This window comes from Macrotis lagotis, chromosome X (assembly GCF_037893015.1).
Source record: "Macrotis lagotis isolate mMagLag1 chromosome X, bilby.v1.9.chrom.fasta, whole genome shotgun sequence".
NCBI lineage: Eukaryota > Metazoa > Chordata > Mammalia > Peramelemorphia > Peramelidae > Macrotis > Macrotis lagotis.
In genome coordinates, this window is record NC_133666.1 from 107,995,222 (window position 1) to 108,016,276 (window position 21,055).

General features: G+C 37.0%; 1 long non-coding RNA gene across 2 annotated transcripts in view; it reads left to right on the forward strand.

Annotated features, from left to right (window-relative positions):
* Positions 1–21,055, forward strand: part of LOC141500202 (uncharacterized) — a 59,748-nt gene that overhangs the window by 15,976 nt on the left and 22,717 nt on the right. The window contains exons 4-5 of one of the 2 annotated variants that reach the window (XR_012471891.1): positions 2,531–2,643; positions 9,994–10,202. This is a non-coding gene — a long non-coding RNA (uncharacterized LOC141500202). Of the gene's footprint in view, positions 1–2,530; positions 2,644–9,993; positions 10,203–21,055 lie in introns of those variants that run through there. The other variant, XR_012471890.1, reaches the window with a different exon arrangement.

Consider the following 21,055-nt stretch of genomic DNA (forward strand, 5'->3'; position numbering starts at 1 on the left):
AAAATACATATGAGTCAACAGTGTGATGTGGCAACCAAAGTCTGTGATCCTGGCCTGCATTATGAGATGCAGAGTCTGTTTCTCTAGGGCTAGGGAGCTGATTGTATTCCTGAACCCTACTTAAATCAATATCCATCCATAAAAGTGTTCAGTTTGAGGCAACTCATTTTACAAAAGATATTGATAAGAAGTAGTTCTTTTAGAGACAGGCCACCAAGATGGCCCTGAGGTCATGCCAAATAAGATTCTGTTGGAAAAAAAGCAGGGATAGTTAGTCTGGTTTTGGGGGGCTTTTGTCTTTGTCTTTCATTTTTCAAAGAACATGACATCAAGGAGGTAATGCCATGACAAGCATATGAATTGGATTTGAGTGAGGGACTGCTGTATTAAGTCATTTGCCTCACTTTCTCCTTCAGTGCCATCTGGATCCAGTGGCCAGATATGAATCAAGTCAACTGGAGATGGCCCTGGATATGAGGCAGTAAGAGTTAAGTGACTTGCCCAAAGTCACACAACTACTAACTGTCTGAAACTGAATTCAAACTCAGGTCCTCTTGACTCCAAGGCCAGTTGAATCCTGCCTCAGACACGACACTTACTAGCTGCGTGACCTTGGGCAAGTCACTTAACCTTGACTGCCTTGCATCCAGGGCTTCCAGTCTTCCCAAATCATATCTGGCCACTGGACCTGGATGACTCTGGAGAAGAAAGTAAGGCTGGTGACTTAGTATGACATCCCCCTCACTCAAATCCAATCCACATACATTGTCATGTCATCATCTCCCTGATGTTGTGGTCTTGTTCCAGAATGAAGGGCAAACTTCATCATTATCTAGAAGACTCAAGGAGGGCAAGAGCACAATTCTTACTTTCCAGTACTAAGAACTATTATGTGCAAAAAGGAATAGATTTTTTCTTGATCCCAGAAGAGCAGAACTACAAGCAGTGAATGAAAGTTGCAGGTTTAGCTTTAATATAAAGAAAATTTAAAGAATTAGCTACCCAAAGTAGAATTTACTGCCTTGAAAGGATTTAGAAACTTCCCTCTCACTGGTAGCCTTCAAACAAAGGTTGGATGACCTTACATAGATGATTATATTTTTGCCTTTCTGTATAGTCCCAGCACTTAGCGCAATACCTGGAAGTAGCAGGTGCTTATTAACTTATAGACTGAGTAGAACAATCAATCCTGCCTCATTTTGATACCTGATCAGGTGAGGTCAAGAGTTTGGGTCTTTCTCCCATTGTATTTAAACAATTTGTGAATATCCATGACAAATACTTGACAATCTCACATTCCATGCTTTAAAGGTCATCCCAATTCCTCCACCTCCACTCACCCATGATTCAAGTTAATTCTTTGTTCTTTGTACTAAATAGAATTGAGATATGACTAAGCCAAAGAGAAGAATACTTTCCAAATAATTTCTATTTGATTTTGGCATGGGTTAGAGTAGAAGTGTCAAGTTCAAGGCAGTGCCAACAAAATTCTGGAAGAAACAGATTAAAATGTCTGTTACTGTTAATACTGTTATACTGTTAATATGGTATTTTAGCTGGTTACCCAAGGCACCAAGTAAAACACCCTTGTTGTTTTGAAGCTCTAGTGCTTGTGTTTATATAATAGAGTTAAAGGTTTTGGATCTTTGCAATGAATTCCAGTTTCAGAACTGGGGAAGCACATAACTATAGTCTCAAACTCTATTAGGAGGTGATTCTCTCCTCATTAGTGGAGAACAATGTTCCAACCTGTATTAGGATCAGGATGGAGAGCTAGTGAAAGCTAGAGAGAGGAAAGAGTCAAGTTCTAGATTCTCTTGGGAATGTCTTCAGACTCTTCCTACTCTTCAGTTGCTTTGGACATCAGCTTTGAAAGAGAAAACGAATGAGGCCCACCTTACTTCAGATTGCTTAAGGGAAATTAAGACTCTTGGGGAAGAGGAGTTAGCACTCTCCCTCATGTCCCTATCCCCAGCTGACTACTTTAGAGACTTAAGGAAATTTCCTCTTGGCTGAGAACTGAGGCTCCTTCTCTTCGTTGAGCTGAGTCACCCTACTCTCAATGGGAGAGCTCTTTTACTCTGTGCTCTCTGGTATAGTCTCTCTGTGTACTTTCTCTGATCTCTGTTTTACTACTAGCTTGGATAAATGGGTTTCTTTACGTGTGTGTGTGTGTGTGTGTGTAAATACACATATATATGTACATTCTACATATATAAATTGGGAAATGTTTTAAAAAATTACAATATAATATAGATAATGTTAATTTGTAGTTTTCCAAGTTCTCGTGACTTATTTGAATAGGGCTCTGATGGCATGAGAATTCAGTTCAAACTAGATAAAAAAAATCACACTATAAAGACAAAACTTCAGAATAGCTAGAAATCTGATCATTTCCTCTTAAATTTTTTTTCTTACTTAGCATTTCTCTATTAAAAGTGGTGTCCTAAGAGCCTTAGTGCAGTTTTAAGCTTTAATATTCACAGATTTAGAGTTTATCGATTCTAAAGGCAACCCCTTCATTTTATAGATGAAGAAACCAAGTGTCAAAGAGGTTAAATTGTTGCTGGAGGATTGTCATCAATTAAGATTTGGGGATTCTCACAAAAGGAAGAATTCATATTTTAGCCCTGGAGTTGAAAGGTTAGTATTTATTTTCACAAGTCTGCAATGTTCACAGATTAAAACCCTTTCTCCTCCTAGAGCATCAGTAAGCAGCTTGAAGACAGGTTAAAAAACAAAGGGCCAGGCCAGGTGCCTGAGGGGAAAAGAAAGTGAAAAGGAAAATAGCCAGGAGACCCAGTTGAGCTGAATGTAAGAGGCTGGCTTAGTCTAACCACCCATAGTTCTCCAGCCTAGGTCAAGAGCACATGGCAACCCTTGGAAAAAGAGAGAGATAAAGCTCTATCCTTGCAGGACAAAAAAGTAGGGTGAAGAAGAGAGCGTTTCTCTTCTGGTTCGACTTAAATGCACTTCTGTAGTGGGTTCGACAAGGAAGGCACTTGGGGAGTGGTCCAGCATCTGGCTCCAATATTTTTATCTATGTGCTAGTCTTTCCAATCCCAAAGTACCTGACCACTAAGTTCAACACGTCATTTTTTGTGGAAGATGACTGTCATACCAGCTTAAGCTTGACCCATCAGTGGTCGAGGTCAGGTGCAAACTGGGAAGCCAAAGCTGGAGTAGGGAGAAAGAGCACTTTGAACAGCAGGGAGCCCCCATACAGGCACAAACAATATTTTTCCCTCTACAAAATGTGTTTCCAATCACAGCAAATCCTATGCCCATAACTCCCTGCATCAAAATGATTTACCCAAGGTCATACAAAGAATAAGTACCATTGCTGGAACTTGAATCTAGGTCCTCTGAGTTTGTTATGCCCTTCCCCCCTTCTTCCTCCTCTCTCTCTCTCTCTCTCTCTCTCTCTCTCTCTCTCTCTCTCTCTCTCTCTCTCTCTCTCTCTCTCTCTCTCTCCACCTTGAAACTTTCCATCAAGAAAGGAAATGGACAAATGCCTAGATTCCAAAGGGTTTTGGAGGCAATATAAATGGAGGTAGTTTAAATATCAACAAAGCACACAGATTAAGTAAAATAAACACTAAATGTTATTAAACTTGAAAGTTAAATTTCTGGAGAACAAGTCAAAATTAGGAAAAAACTTACCTACAGATACATAATTGGGGAAAAAACTGTCCAGTACCACCCTGGATTAATTAAAACAACTATTATGGTGGAGGCAAAAGAATAAAACATGAAAAGTAAGTCTGTTTAAGGTTCTTTATTTCAACTACACAAACAGGAAAACTCTGGAGCTTCCAAAGGGAACCCCACCCAACAAATACTTCAGCAGGAAATACCAAGGAGTCAGTATCTTAATCAACTAATATGCACCCCACACATTTTAATGAGTTGATCATAATGGAAAGAGCATAGTAAAATCTTGAATGAAATTTATTACCTGTGTGACCTTGGATAAATCTCATAACCTCCTGGGGTCTCTCTCAGTTTCCTTGTCTGTAAGATAAGGAAGTTGGACTTAAGTGCTAGTTAGCATGTGTGTGTGTGTGTGTGTGTGTGTGTGTGTGTGTGTGTGTGTGTGTGTACACACACAAACACAGCTTTTAGATTTGCAAATTTACAAATATCAACACATTTCATCTTCACAATCTTGGTAAGCAGGTGATGCTATGATCTCTATTTTTACAGATCAGGAAATTTAGGCAGGCAGAGATTAAATGATTTGGCCAGGGTCACATAGCTAGTAAGTGTTTGAAACCAGATTTGAACTCAGATCTTCTTGACTCTGGGACCAGCAGTCTAGTCACCTTGAGAGTCTTTCTATCCCTAAATATATGATTCTACAAAATGGCATTTTGAACTTTGTAAAGCTTTTTACATACATTATCTCATTTGATCATATTTTGAAGTGAATTTTTATATAACACCAAGATTTGAGGAATTAACCTTTCGCCAGTACTGAACTCCAGACCAGTAGACATTTCAGTCTCCCTAGACAATTTGCAAATGTGCTACATGGAACGCTCCATTAGATACAAAATGGTGGGAGGAAAAAATGAGGGAATTTATTCTTGTTGAGTCATTTCTGTCATGTCTGACTTTGTGACCCCATTTGGGGTTTTCTTGGCAAAGGTAATAGGTAATTTGCCATTTCCTTCTCCAGTTCATTGTATAGATGAGAACACTGTAAACAGAGTTAAGTAACTTTTCCAGGGTCACACAGCTAGTAAGTATCTGAGATTTGATTTGAACTTGTATCCTGACTCCAGCTCAGCACTTTTTCCTAAATGAAGGAATACCAAATGATAATTATAGAGAACTCCTGATGATTCAAGTGCTGAACTTAAAGATTATCCAGTCCCTACAGTACTCCTTCACCTTCTTTCTTTTGTCAACTTATTGATAATCCCTCTACATAAAATAAAGGAAGGGAATAGAAGCCTAGCCTTAAAGATCATAAGACTTGTGTTCAAGTCCTGAAGCGACTAAGTGACCTTGAGCAAGTGCCCCCCAGGGAATTCTCTAAGACTCCAAGTTTCAAACAAGTTGTCCATCTGCAATCCAGGGTTTCCCCACCAGGAGTTCCCAATCTAGATGAAATTAAAGCTCCAGACCAAAAACACATGTATGCATGTGTGTGCACTCATACAGAAACATATATATATATATATATATATATATATATATATATATATATGTAAAAGGATGTCAAAAGCCAAGTCAGTTTTATCATTTGTTAGCAACTCTAGATAAAAGTTTTAATAATAATAATAATAATTACTTAAAAAGAGCTTCAAAGTTTGCAATTTCTTTATCTTTTATCAAATTTGAAGTTCTCAATACATATTACATGCACCAATTGAGGGATGAAGAGAGGTTCAGGAAGATTTAAAAGAGAAATATTAAAGGTTGAATTTGAACTCACATCTTCCAGGCTCCAAGTCCAGAACTCCTACCTTTCCTGGAAGAAAAACTGAATAAAATGAGGATTTGAGTTAGGTATATATTTTAAACATCTATGATGTTATCCAGAAACCATATCATAAAGAGAAAAATACACAAAATACTTTGTTTCCCCTCATATCTCCTATGTCCTATTAGACACCTGTGAATCTATCACACTTTAGTGTCTGACATCTAGCTGACATTTACCTTAAAATCCTTGAATTTAGAAAAAGAACCATCCTAACATTTGTGATGTTAAACTATGTCCTATGTATCAAATGAATGATAGGAACAGGGAATTTACTGCCCAACCACATTGGTGAGGACCAACCATTTGTTTCTCTGGTATCATGCAATGGGTAAGGGACAATATATCCTTTTCCTTCTTCCTTATGGCAATGAATGAGGTCACCACTTGGGACTCAGCATCCCACCTGCTCACAATACAGGATATTGTAAACAAAGAGATACTCATTTGGAGAAAATTTTAAACTTTCCATTAAATCACTGGTGATTGGCTTGAACTTAGATATCATCATTCACTGCCATTGGAACATACTTGTCAAATGTGGGATTTAGTGAACCACTGGTCACCATCAGTAAGAGAAAAATGATCCTCTCAGAAGCAGCCAATAAGATTATCTTTGTTTCTTTGGGGTTTTTTAGGCTTTTGCAAGGCAAATGGGATTAAGTGGCTTGCCCAAGGCCACACAGCTAGGTAATTATTAAGTGTCTTAGACAGGATTTGAACCCAGGTACTCCTGACTCCATGTCCGGTGCTTTATCCACTGCACCACCTAGCTGCCCCTAAGATTATCTTTGAAAGGAGGCGGGGGGAAAGCATTTGTTTTCATGGGAACTAGAAGTAAAAAAAAAAATCCTCGAGGTGAGAACCAAGATAAATAATGAATTGACCTCATTTAATGCTTCTTAGAATAATAAGCAAGCCCAAAATGGTAAATTACTGGTCCCTAGGCTTGGCTCAGCATATCAGTTTTCAAGCATCATATTTAGATCTTTGCCATTGATGAGCAGACTACAATAAAGATGGCACAGTGGAGAGAGCACTGACCCTGAAGTCAAATCTAGTTCAGACATATACTAGTTGTGTGTCCTTGGGCAAGTCACTTTACTCTGATTCCTCACATCCAGGGCTATCTCCTGTCATCCTCATTCATTTCTGGCCACTGAATTCAAATGGCTCTTAAGGAGAAAGTGAGGCTGGTGACTAAAATCCAATTCACATGCATGTCATGGCATCACCTCCCTGAGATCATGGTCTTCAAGAACAAAGGACAAATAACAATGAAAAAGGAAGATTTATAAACCTGTCATGTCATTTCTGAAGAGGTTAAAGTTCTCCCTCTATACATTGTCTAAGTCATTCCCATTAGTGAATTTCTAAGAAAGGGGCAGAAATTTAAATTCTAGATTCATGTCTTTATCAACTGAATTTTTTTTTAAAAATTTCTGGTGGAAAGGGATTGTCTTTTTTGTGTGTTTCCTCTCTATACATGCCATTATTACTTGGGTCCTGTTTACACTTACAGGGTAGTTATAGCTGGAAACATCTTGATCTACTACTGAGAAATTCTAGCAGTGAATAGGGAAGAGATGCTTTTAAAATGTCACATAGATAATGATAGCATCCCTGGGGTCTCACCACTCAGTTGTCTGCCCACTACTTCTCTTGACATCCTCAATCTCCAATAATAAAAGGCATGGAGAGGGAGGCTGTCTAAAGCTTGGAGAATATTCACTTTTACTGTGGGATTCCCCAAAGTAGATGGAGCATAGAGCTGTTGATAGAAAGTGAGCCTTCAAGTCAGAAAGACTGGCCTCTGACATATACTGGCTTCATGACTCCTAGGCAAGTCATGTAAGTGTTCAGTGCTCTAAGCAGCTCTTTAAGATGCCCATCTGTATTAGGACAGAGAGAGTTTTTTTTTTCACTTGGAATTTTCATATACAAATGAAATAATAGGTTCAGTCCCCATCCCTGTTCTGTTTGCAGAACCTTTACTATCCTCAGTCTGCTGCCAGAAGGATTCTTGCACTTTTCTCCCTTGTGACTGATTAGTTAAATGGTCAATTAGCATGATTACTGTATAACTTCCAATCCAATCTCCTGATGATTTGTTATTAAATGATAGTTTTGCCCAGCCCATGACACTGATAGAAAAGGGAAGAGAATAGAGGAACTGGATCCAAATTCTTGACTCTATTGCTTCCTCCCTATGTAATCCTGTGAGCCTCAGTTTCCTCATCTGTAAAAATGAAAGAGTTGAACTAGATAGTCTTAGAGTCTAAGATTTCTTCGAGGTCTAAATCTATTATTCTATGAATCTTTTGTGAGTTAGGGCCACATTGAGGATTCAGGATGGATTTCTGATAGGAATATTTTACAAAACTCACTTTATGACTGTAGAAATGCCATTGTTCAAAGTGTCCTGCCTTGCCTCTATCGCAGTTCAAGTCACTTTAACAAATACAATCTTTAAGCTACATAAAAGAGCCTGGGTTAGGTACTGGGGACACAAAAATGCATAATGATACAATCCCTGACCTTCTTTAGGAATAGATAGTCTAATATAGGGTTAGATAATTTCCATAAGTTAAAATATGGTAAGGGGATAGGAAGAGCTCATTAGCAAGCAATAAAAGAGACTGGTAAAGGGAATAGCAAATAACTGAATTTGTTCACATTTCCACACCAGTTCTGAGATCTTTCATGACACAGAACCTGTTCCATGAAATAACCTATAGTGTGATTCTGTTAGTCATTTAAACTCTGTCTATCTCAGTTTCCTCAACTATAAAATGGGGAAAAACAATAATAACTACCTCCCCATGGTTAATGAAAGAATTAAATAAGGTAATATTTATAAAGCACTTGACACAATGCCTGGCTATTTAAATGCTTATGCCCTTCCCCTTTCCCTTAATCTAAAAGGACTGGAATCTAATGATGACACAATGTATATTTTAAATATTAAAGAATATAAACATAATAGGATAAAACTCATATTTCAAAGTAAAAATATAATACATCCTTATAAGTTTTATATTTAAAATATAATTACAAATAGAAGAAACTATAATAAATTAGTTTAATTATTTTTAAAAATTTTACAATAATTGACACACCTGGCCCTCAATGTTAAATATGCCGGATCAGAAATACAGAATTAGGGGGCGGCTAGGTGGCACAGTGGATAGAGCACTGGCCCTGGAGTAAGGAGTACCTGAGTTCAGATCTGGCCTCAGACACTTAATAATTACCTAGCTGTGTGGCCTTGGGCAAGCCACTTAACCCCATTGCCTTGCAAAAAAATTTAAAAAAAAAAGAAATACAGAATTAATTTTAATTTGTCATTTATCTTTTGATTAAAGAAAAATACCATCAATCAATTACAAGCTTTTATTTTTTAAATAAGAGACAAATTGCAACTTTTCTTCATTAACTTGATAGAAACACATCATGAGCATGGGGTTCTATTCCAGAAAACTGGCAATCCTTGAGGAACAAAGAAGCTTGCCCCCCCAAAAAAAAAGGAAAATAGGACAAAGGGTCAAGAAGAGGGAAACATAGACTGGCTAACAAAAAAGAGTTCTGGATCAGGCATCTGAGGCTGTTTTCAAATGCTACCACTTCTGTTACTTATTATCTGTGTGAACTTGGGCAAATCTATTGACCTCCTTAAGTCTCAGTTTCCTCATCTGTAAAATTAAGAGATAGAACTAGATGATTGCTAATATCCTTTATAATTTTCAGTTAAATTAAATCTCTTCTAATTTTAAATCATGACTTCAGGGAGAAATAATACTAAAAACAATAAAAGCAAATGCTTATAGTTTCATAATGATTCAAGGTTTGCAGAGCACTTTACATATATTATCTCATTTGATAGCACAGCACAGCAGAAAAGACATTATATTTGGTTTCAAAAGACTTTAGTTCAAAGGAAGGCTCAGCTGCCTATCCTGTACCACCTTGGACAATTTTAACTTGTCAAGATTGAAGGGTCCTCATCAAGAAAATCTTTTCTAGGCCTTCTTTGAGACAGTGGAGGAAGTGGGAAAGGGAACAATGAGGGCTATAAAACTAAAAAGAATACTTGAGTATAGACTTCATTAAGACCATGCAGCACCTTTCCTAGACCTTGAACTGTCTCCCTACAGACTTCTTAGGACAAGAGTCAGACAGAGATTGGAGAAAGTGAGGGCTTTCTGAACCTGTCCTATTCCCAGTCCAGACCAATGGATTAAGGTGAATAATCACCCACTCCAACATTAGTATCTTTCACACCCTGAAGTTTATGGTAAACTCCCAAGAAGGCTACCATTCTGTGGTATTATGAAAAATTCAACAGGAGGCTCATCACCCTCTAAAAGATTCTTGCTTATCATAAATTTCCACTGTTTTATATATCATAGTTTGTATCCAGAAGGGAATTGGAGTCATCACAGTAGCACATTCTCAAACTTTGCCTTTAAATTAACAGGGTTGACCCTTTGCTCTTTCAACAGGTATTTACTGAGGATTTGCCCAACTTGTTACTAAGAACTCAGTGAATATTTGATATGAAAAATGCCTCATGACTTCTTGACACTATAGTGAGGACACTGGAGCATCCACACTAAGGCATAGTTCCTTTTTCTCCAGGGTAGAGGTTTCTTCTACACAGACTGCTTCTAAAAAACAAGAAACAATTTTGGTAAACAGAATATTTTGCTGATTCGATTAACTAAAAATAAAATGTCCCACATGGGGAAGATTGCACAACTTCCAAGTAAGGGCTGGTAATGGGAACTATTAGGTAGATAAAGCTGCTCTGAAAAGTAAATGAACTACAGCTTTCAAATGTTAAAAGAGTTGGAATCTGCAACCTTAAAGCTGAATCCTGGAGAGACAGAGGGATACTTATTTCTTAATAAGACTGAGAAATCAATCTCAGTTTGCTTTTTAACTCAAGCACACTGTTAAAAGCAGTTTGCAGTAATAGACAGAGAGAGTTGGCCTCATGATTGAGAATATATGAATTCACATCCTGGCTGTGACACATACTGGTTGTATGACCTAGGGCTAACCAATCAACCTCTCAGTACACTAGACAACTCTCTAAAATTATAAATTGAAGAACAGATATCTGATCTGTATGGTAGAGAGAAAGAAAGAAAAAAGAGACTTCTTAAACTTTGGCCTCAAAATGACAATCATTGATTAAGAGGCAGAGAAACTAGAAAAGTCTAGATGTCTAAAGGCTTCCATTCACTTCTCTGTGGCTTCTTTTCCTTATGTTAGAGTGTGGGATGAGGGAAAGGGAAGCTCACTAGAGTTCCGTGGTCCAAAGGTGATCTAGGATCTAATACTGGGAATAGCCTGGGAGCTCTAGCCATCTTCAACAGGGTTGTCATATGCAAGAATTGGTCCCTTTTAGAATATACATGAATGGCAGTTTGAAAAGGTCCTGCTCTTGTGATCTGATGAAATCCATTAAACATTAACCTCATATCTGCAAGGTGCAGGAGTAACAGGTAGATATTTCCTTGTGGTCTCCTTCTTGAACTTGTACTCAAAGATTAAATCTTTAGGGGGCAGTTTTTATTCCCATTCTCTAGAATACCATATGTCCCCTCTATTAAACTGTTCCTTAATAGTCAAATAGTAATAATAATAATTAGCATTTATATGGTGTTTTAAAGTGTGCAAAGTACTCAATGAATATTTTATCCTTATAACAACCAGAAGAGATAGTTGTTTTTATTATTCCCATTCATCAGATAAGCAATCTAAGGTATAAAGAGATTAAGTCACTTGCCTAGTGTCACATGGCTTGTAAAGTATTGAGGCCATATTTGAACTCAGATCTTCCCAACTTCAAAGCTCTGTCCATTGTACTACCTCAACACCTACAATAAAGGGTTAGAGTTTACAGGAGAGAGTGATCAACATTATCCAATGCAGCAAATAGCTTATTAAGAATGAAATCTGAGGGGCAGCTGGGTGGCACAGTGGATAGAGCACCAGCCCTGGAGTCAGGAGTACCTGAGTTCAAATCTGGCCTCAGACACATAATAATTACCTAGCTGTGTGGCCTTGGGCAAGCCACTTAACCCCATTGCCTTGCAAAAACTAAAAAAAAAAAAAAAAAAAAAAAAAAAGAATGAAATCTGAGAAAAGGCCATCAGATTTTATAATTAACTATGCAGAAAATATATTTCAGTTGCATGATAATGATTGAGAAGCAATACAGTGAGTGTAGACAGCTCTACAAGGACTTGGGCTGGGATAGAAAGGGTAGATATAGGATGATAACTTGAGCAAATATTAGGATCTAATGAAGGATTTTTTTTTTAAAGAGGAGACTAAAAACCAAAAGGGAGAAAAGAATAACAGAGACAGGCATGTTTGAATGCAGTAGGGGTGAAAACATTAGGGAGAGCTTGAAGATTAATGGTAGAAATAAGATTAAGATTGTGATCTGCTAGAGAAAACAAGAAGGGTTGGAATCAAGTATACATATGAAAAAAAGGTCTTAGTCTTGACCTTGGCAAGGAAAAGGTTTACCTCTGTCAGAAACTAGGGGGAAAGGAGAAGAGAGTAGAAGATGAGTCAAGGAGTTTTGAGATAAAGAGAAAGGGAGCTCATGTTGAATGGCCTCAATTTGATCAGTAAGTAAGAAATAAGGTCTTCAGCTGAAAGAAGACAAGCTTAAGGAAGGAAGAGATTGGAAATTGATTCTTTGTAGATTGTGATAGTTAAGCAATTAGGGAAAAATAAAAACAATTGTTGCTATGATGAAGACCCAGTTGTGGTTGACTCCCATAAGTTTGTAATATAACTAGTCAGCACAGTGTGAGACTTCTCCAGCTGTGTTCAGTAGTTAATGAGTAAGAGCAGAGGAGGCAGATGGTAGGAGTAATACAGGGCTGGGGTTTATTTAGCAAAAGATGAGTGATGACAGGACGAGGCAGAAAAGATTTGGAAGCAAAGAGAAGTGCAGTATTGAAATGACCAACTATATCAGTGCAACAATCTGTATCCAGAGAAAGAATTGTGGACTTTGAACAAAGACCTTTAATTTAAAAAAAATTATCTTATGTAATTTTGCTATCTGTTATACTTTATTTTTCTTCCTTAAGGATATGATTTCGCTCTCATCACATTCAACTTAGATCAATGTATACCATGGAAACAATGTAAAGACAGACTGCCCTCTGTGGGGGAGGGGAGTGAGATTGGGGGGAAATTGTAAAATTCAAAATAAATGAATAAATAAATTTTTAAAAAAAGAAAGAAAGAAATGGCCAACTATTGGGCTGGGATTAGAAAAGAAAAGCAACACCAGAACACTGATGTCTGGGAAAGTACTGAAGTGGGACTGAAAGTTTTGAAGTAGGTGATAAACAGGCTTATTCTTCATGAGACATAGGGAGATAGGAAATTATAATTATATTGGGTAATTTCAGAGTTTCTAACTAGAGAAGTAAAAAAATCTTTTAGGTAATGAAGAGATCTAATATGAGACCAATGTAACTGAAATGGGGTGAAAGAGGAGATCATAATGATTTAAGGAAGTGAGGTGATAGAATGAGATAATGGAAGAAGGAGTTGGGAACAGTTTTCCCTTAAATAAACAATGATTAGTAAAGTGATAGAGAGAAAAGTAGAAGAATCCATAGCTACAATAATGGGTAGTAGATGAATAGTGAAGTCTCCAAGGAAAGGGAGGGTACTGGTTAGGAGAGGTAGCTTGTAAAGGCAGATACAGAAAGTAGGGGGCTGTCACCTAGCCACCAGAAGAGTCTAATCAGCAGAGTCTAGTTTGGTTTCAGTCTGAGTCTCCTCTAGAGTGATTTGTGGAAGGGAACCTTTAATCACTACTTTTTTGTTACTCTGAAGCCCGATTGAAGTCAGATTAAAAACTGTCTTTTCTCCGAATAAGGAGCAGTTCAATGTTATAATTCTTGACAAGAAAAGTAAGAATAGTGTCAGAAGACAACATCCAATGTATTCCAATTGCAATGACATTCAGGGAACTGAAAAAATGAGGCAGGGGAAGGAATCATAAATGTCACTACCCATTAAAAAATTCCTTGGTCAGGTTGTGTAGTTATTAAATACACTTTGACATCATTGGTTAAACTATTGACATTCCAGCTTTATCAGTCTTGTAATACTGAGACATATATTCTGGGATCATATAAACCACTCAGGAATACATAAAATCTACATCCCTTTAAAAGGCAGGCACCAGAGGTGGGATCAAGTTGATAGAGTAGCAGGAAGAAGACCAGTTGAGTTCTAGTCCATAACTCCTCTATAAAGATTTAGATAATGTACCAGTTTTGGTCCTGACTGGTAAATCCAAGGAAAAATATTCCAGCAAATCATGTTTTGAGCCCAGGTAAGCAAAGGGAGTTATACAGAAAGTATGCCTACACAAGAGAAGAAATCTAATCAGGAAGAGCTTCATGGAAAATTCCAAAACAAGGAAAGCAAGGACTTTGTACCAGGTGCATGAAGAGATGCCAACTTGTAGCATTGTCACTTGACTACCCAAAGCCAAGTCACAGATCTAGGATAGACTAAGGAGAAGACCTACAACTCAGGGTGGCATTTCAGGTTAAGGAATAATTGTATGGCCTGGACTATGTACTAAGCAAGCGGTAGCTTTTTGACTGTGTGACTGACCTGAGGAACAGAGTAAAAATTTCAGTGCTAGCCACAGCCCATGTTGAAGTCTCTTGGAACTTCAACCAGGGGCAAGCTCACAAATGTTTTGCTCATAACCAAACCCAGGTCAGGAACTTTCAGAACTCAAACCAGGATGCAATGACCAGATTTTGCCCTTAATCAAATTACATCAAAAAACACTTAAAGCTTGTAGGTCTCTAGCCTGAGCTATCTGAGTTTCTGGAATATCATAATCCTCAATACTCCAAGAAAGCTGCAGAGTAACTCTAAAGAACACAAATTCAGATCAGACTTTCCCTCTAGAATTCCATAGAACCTGATTCTGATTTAAATTCCAAAGTCAGAAAGAAAGCCAGAAGAATAAGAAAACAAAAAAAAAAAAGGAATCTCACTATAAGAAAATTACCATGATGATGAGAATTCTCAAGAAATCAATCCAGAAAAAGAGAATAACTCCCAAACATCTACAAGCAAAGCATCAAAGAAAAACACAGTTTGGGTGTGCTCGAATTATTGGAAGAGATAAAACAAACTTTTTAAAAGAAAGTTTAATTTTTTTAATAAATGAAATAGTTCTAGGTAATAATATCAGAAAAGAAATAAGAATTGTAGCATTGGAAAGAATAGTAATAATAGTTTATCACAGATACAAAACTTTACCTAACTTCAAAAAAATGCCTGGAAATTAGAAGGAACCAAATAGAAGATAATGATTCACAAGACAACAATAACAAAATTAAAGCAAAATCAAAAGACTGAAAAAAAATAGAAAAAAACTATAAAATATCTCATAGCAAAAACCAAGCTAGAAACCAGATCAAGGAGAGCTAATTTAAGAATCACTGTACTACTTGAAAGCCATGTTCATAAAATTTAAAAAGAACCTACACATCATATTTCAAGATGTCATAAAAGAAAACCCAAGGGAAATGTGGAAATAAAAAGAATCTGTCTGTAACTATCTGGAAGAAACCCCCGGATAAAAGCTCCATGGAGCATTATGGACAAAATCCAAAGCTTTTAGGTCAAATTAAAAATTCTGCAAATAGGAAGAAGGAATTCAACAACTGAGAGGACACAGATAGAATCATACACAATTTAGCAGCAACCACTATAAAATAATAGGAAATACTATATTCCAGAAGTTGTAGAATATAGGCTTATAACCAAGAATAATTTATCCAATGTAACTGAGTATAATCCCACTGAGAGAAAAAAAAAAGGATCTTTAATGAAATAGAGAACTTCAAAGTTTTCCTGATTAAAAAACCAGAGCTCCATAGAAACTTTTGAGGTGCAAAATGAGTCAAAAGAAACACACTAAGGTAAACATGAGGGAACCAGCATAAATTACTAAATAAGGATAAACTGTTTACCTCCTATTTCAGATAAATGATACATGTGGTCTCTCTGACCCCTATCATGATTAGAGGAAATAGAGGATATCTAATTAAACAGGACCTAGGAGTTATTCTGTTGTCTTGGTGATCTTAAAAGAAGAATAAAAAGGGAGAAAGTAGAGGAAAGGGAGAGAAAAGACAGGGAAAATTATCTCACATCATCAGGATGTATAAGTAAAGTCCATACAAACAAGGAATAAAGGATTTGGGGAGCAGGCAACATTTGAACCTCACTCTCATCTGAACTAACTAAAAAGGAGGGAAGAACACACACATATACATACATACTTACACACAAATGAAGTTGGATACAGAAATACATTCTAGTCAGTATTGAAACAAAAGGTAAGGAGAGGAGGAAGAGAAAAAAATAATAAAAGAGAGGGTAAAATAAGAGAGGGATTAATTCTAATCAAAGTAAACTCTAAGAATGTACAAAGATACCCACAGTAGCACTTATGCAATAGTAAAGAATTGGAAACTGAGAGGTTACCCATCAATTAAGGAATATCTGAACAAGATAATATATATGTATGTATATATAGATATATATATACACATATATATAATTTAGCAATGTTAATACAACAGAATAGTATTGTGTTATACAAAATGGTGAAGGGGATAGTTTGAGGGAAACCAGGGAAGACTTTTTTTTAATAACCAAAGAGAAACAGGAGGGCAATTTGTACAATAACAAGATCATTAAGACAAAATCTTTGAAAAATTCAGGAACTCTAATCAATATAATGGTCAACCAGATAATTCATATGAAACAAGCTATATACCAGACTGTGGCAGGCCCTATTAGGCATGAACCCAGTGATAAATTCTGTGTCTATGATCAACACCAATCAACAAAGCAAAAAAACATATATTAAATGATTACTATGTCCTAGGCATAGGGAAATACAAAGATGAAAAAGATTTTTTCCAACACCTTGTATAACAAGGTTGACAAGGTAGGTTAGAGCCAGAATGTGAAGGGCTTTAAAAACTAAAGATAATAAAGAGATAGAAGCAATAAAAATGAAGAACTAGATATTTTCTCTGATCCTCTCAAAACTTTCCAAAACAGTAACTATATGCTGAAGATAAAGCAACTTCAGCTGTCTCCCTGGATACCTGGAATCCAAATAAAAGATTTAAAAAAAACATGAAAAACATAATAAGAAGTCACTGGAATTCACTCAGCAGGTACTTTTACTTTAGGAATATCACTTTATCAGTTATGTGCAACTGTGTGTCCAGCACTTAATACAGTGCCTAGCATATAGTGGATGCTTAATAAATATTTATTGACTAACTATTCACTTGGGGATGGATTAGAGAGACTTGAGGCAGAAAGACCAGTTAGGAGGCTATTGCTAAAGACCCAGGAAGAATGTGTTGAGAGACTGAACAAAGATTCATTAGGCCACCAAAGGAATGATCATCAGATCCATGGGTTGGTCTGTCTGTTTGTTTCACCAAACCAATTTATTAAACCAGCTACTAAGGAATAAAATAGTTGTGATTGCCTGACACAAAATCACATGAAGAAAGTACCAAATATTGACAATTAATGGTTTTTTGCAATCACTAAATCATAAAATTGAAAGGGATAAAAAGAAATGTGACTGATAGGACTTAAAAAAATAACACCATAATGTTATTCCTGGGAATGTCATTATAGGCAGTTTGTGTTTTTTAACTCCCTCTAAGACATCTAACATTTTGCATTCATTTACTTATCGAGTATTTATTAAGCACCTATCTTTTCCTCAGACATTGTACCATATGCTAGAATACAAAAGAAAAAATGGGGAAAAAAAGAAACATTCCTACCCTCAAGAAACCTTACATTCTGGGTTTACATCTTGAGGCAATCATCCTGCTGAAACTAGTGTTTTCTCATATATTTTACAAGAAACATATGAAGCTTACCTCTGTTCCCAAATAGTCTGTCCATCCAAAGCATATTGATAATTTTGTTTCTTGCTTAACATTAGATTCAAATTTTTAAATTGAATTTTAAATTATAAATTGTATCTAGGAAAATTGTTCAAATTATGGAGAAGTTATTTAACCTTACTCCTTCAACAGCATATTTTTAAACCTAGTATTTGGGGGAAACACAATAAGATCCAACATTCTGTTCAGCAGCTGCTGGCTCTATCCTATCTGTTAAATAATAAATATATACTTCTACCATCAATTACACCATGGCATTAGCTCTCCCTTCTTCCCCAAGCCTCCCAAAGTTCTTTCCACATTGTTTTCCTATAAATTGTGGTAGAAACTATTATAGGAAAACCTCAGCAGGTTTGTCCAAACTGAGAAGCAAGTTTGAATAGTTAGTGTGAAACAAAAACATGGGGAGTGGGGCCATCTGTGAATTTGTTAGTGTCATTCAGATAATTATTAAACTGTGGTACATTGACAAGAATGCTGAGAGACCTGCCCCAAGCCAAGTGTCATCAAGGGCCCTGGAGAATGCCACTGAATAGCCTGTGGCTCTTTAGATGGGTTCTCTTGGGTTTGCACCTCACTCCTCACTTGGCATCAGGAGAGCCTGGTTTCAACTTGTAAACCTTGAGGTGTGAGCCTCATTACTGCCTTCCTGCCTGGGTGTTTTTGTTATGTGTCTGAAGTTGAACTAGGCAAGCTGTTCAAAGCAGGTGGCACCCTTTAACAACATGAGTCAACAGCTCGCAATTGCAAACTGGCCTAGGAGGCCAAACCACCAAAAGTGCCTGGGAACAACAGCTGGACTTGAACTAATAAAAATGACTTTGGAGCAATTTGCAAAACTCTCAAGTAGTAGGCAAAGAGGCAGTCTCTTGTAAACCCCAGAGTGAACTTGCACAAGTTGCTCAGCCAGGCCATGGGATGCCATAGAGTCAGTGAACTCTGTCTATGCTGCCTTCTTTCTTCCCTTGGTGGCAAATTGCCATCACCTTTCACAGATACCTTTCTACCATGGGCTGTAATTTTTCTAATTTTATTCCCTTTACTATGAACTATGATTCTTCCCACTCCACCTCATCTCACCCTTCATTTTAGCCAAGATTACTTTTTTCCCCTTATGAACTGCAATGAAAAATGCTGATTTTTTAAATCAAAAGATGAGAATTTGAATTCTATTTCTGTTACTTCTGCGGGGCTTCAGACAAATCACTTAACCTCTGTTTCCTCATCTGTAAAATGAGGGGATTGAACTGAGTGTCCCTTGGAGGTCTCTCCCAGCTCTAAATCTATGCTGTTATGATCCTATGATCTTTCCATCTATTATAAAACTATAGCCATTGGAAGACAGCTAAACAACCCATCTTCAATCATGACCCAGAACCTAAATAAGTAATGTGAGGATCCCAATTTCCATACTCAGTCTTTCCCATCCTACCCCTCCTTCTTTCCATTAAATGAATCAGGATATACTGACCAGTGCTTACATTATAGCAAATGAGCAGTTCAAGATAAGCCAACTGAAGGATAGGGGAATGGGGTAGAGGGACTCACAACTGTATGTGACAGAAAGTTACTGTAGTGATAAATTGGTAGCCAGATCAAAATGTAGCTTATTGTGCCTATAATTAGAACTCAAAACAACCAAAATCTTAATTTTTCAAAAGGATACATAAACTTAGATTAAAGTATATATATATATATATATATATATATATATATATATATATATATATATATATATTTGGTCAGACTAGAAATCTATTTAATTTTTTTTAAACCACAATCTTAAGCATGTTCTAGTATGCAAAATGCTAGATTTGGAGTCAGAGGTCCTAAGTTCGATTCTTGGCTTTTTTTTTTTTTTACATAATCTTGGTGTGACAGGGGAAATCACTTAAGTTTTTTGGGACTCAGTTTCCTCATTTGCATAATGAAAAGGTAGAACTAGATGATTTCTCAAATTCCCTCCAGTTCTATGACCATGACTCATTAGTCCCACAAGAAGGATAAATAGCATCTTATTTTGGTGTTCATTCTCAGAGGAGTTAGCAAGGCTGCAAAAAACAAGGATTGGCTGAGCGATTTCCCTGAGAATGGAAAAGAACTGCTGAGTTCTTACCCAGAAGAAATTTTTCTTTGACTCTTCTTAGCCTGCCTAAGTAACTCTCTTGGACCCATTCAATTTGGAAGAGAATGGTTACTCTTTTCCCCCTGTACTCTGGACTGTGTAAATTCCAAAATTTGAAAAGATGACTTGGTTGTTAACCTCATTAATCTGTTTTTAATCTCAGTAATCAACAAAATATTCATAATGATATATTCAAGGTCTCACAGTAAATCATAGATGGGTTCAACCTTTGTCTCTTCAGCCTCAGGTTCTGTAAGCTAAACCCTCTTGCTTCTTCATCCTTTCCGAATACTTCACCATCCACACTGTCCATCAATCAGCATTTTATTAAACATCAGGCATAGTGCTAAGTTGTGGGGAAACAAAGGCAAAAAAAACATGGATTCTTGCCTTCAGAGATGAAACTGTTACTCAACATTTTCGTTTCAGTCATTTTTCAGTTGAATTCAACTCTTTGTGACATCATTTGAGGTTTTCTTGGCAAAAAAAAATGGAGCAATTAGATATTTTCTTCCCTACTTCATTTTATAATGAGGAAACTGAGGCAAATAGGGGCAAGTGACTTACCTAGGTCACACAGCTAAGAAGTGTCTGAGACCCGATTTGAACTCAGGAAGAGAGACCTATTTCTAACTCTAGGTCTGACACTTTATCCATTTAGTGACTACTCCTCATTTTTCATTGCCAAATTCAAAATATCCAAGTCTCCTAGAGTGGCAATGGCTCATTTTATTTTAACTATCACCCTGCCTCTTTCTCTGATACCCACTGAATCCCAAGACCGAGTCCATCTCCATGACTAGCAAAGACTGGGAGTTAAGTTTTTCTTAGTTTCAGAACATTACAAAAATCTCACTCCACTATTGAAGAAGACCATGACATCAAGGATGTGATGCCATGACAAGCACATGAATTGCATTTGAGTGAGGAGGTACTGTGCTAAAGTCACCAATCTTATTTTCTCCTCAGAAGCCAACTGGGTCCAAGGACCATCAGGACTACTAGAGATGGCCCTAGATGCAAGATGTGAGACAAATTAGGCTTAAGTGACTTGCCCAAGGTTACATAGCTAGTGAGTGTCAAGTATCTGATGTTAGATTTGAACTCCAGGGCCAGGGCTCTATCCACTATGACACCTGGCTGCCCCAAAGGTTAGTAGCTGTTAGACTATTTTCACCAGGACAGTCATAACATAATTAAACATCGGGGCGTCTAGGTGGCATAGTGGATAAAGCACTAGCCTTGGAGTCAGGAGTACCTGGGTTCAAATCCAGTCTCAGACACTTAATAATTACCTAGCTGTGTGGCCCTGGGCAAGCCACTTAACCCCATTTGCCTTGCAAAAAAAAAAAAAAAACCTAAAAAAAATAAAACATAATTAAACATCTCCAGATAGAATCAGTTCCCCTTCTA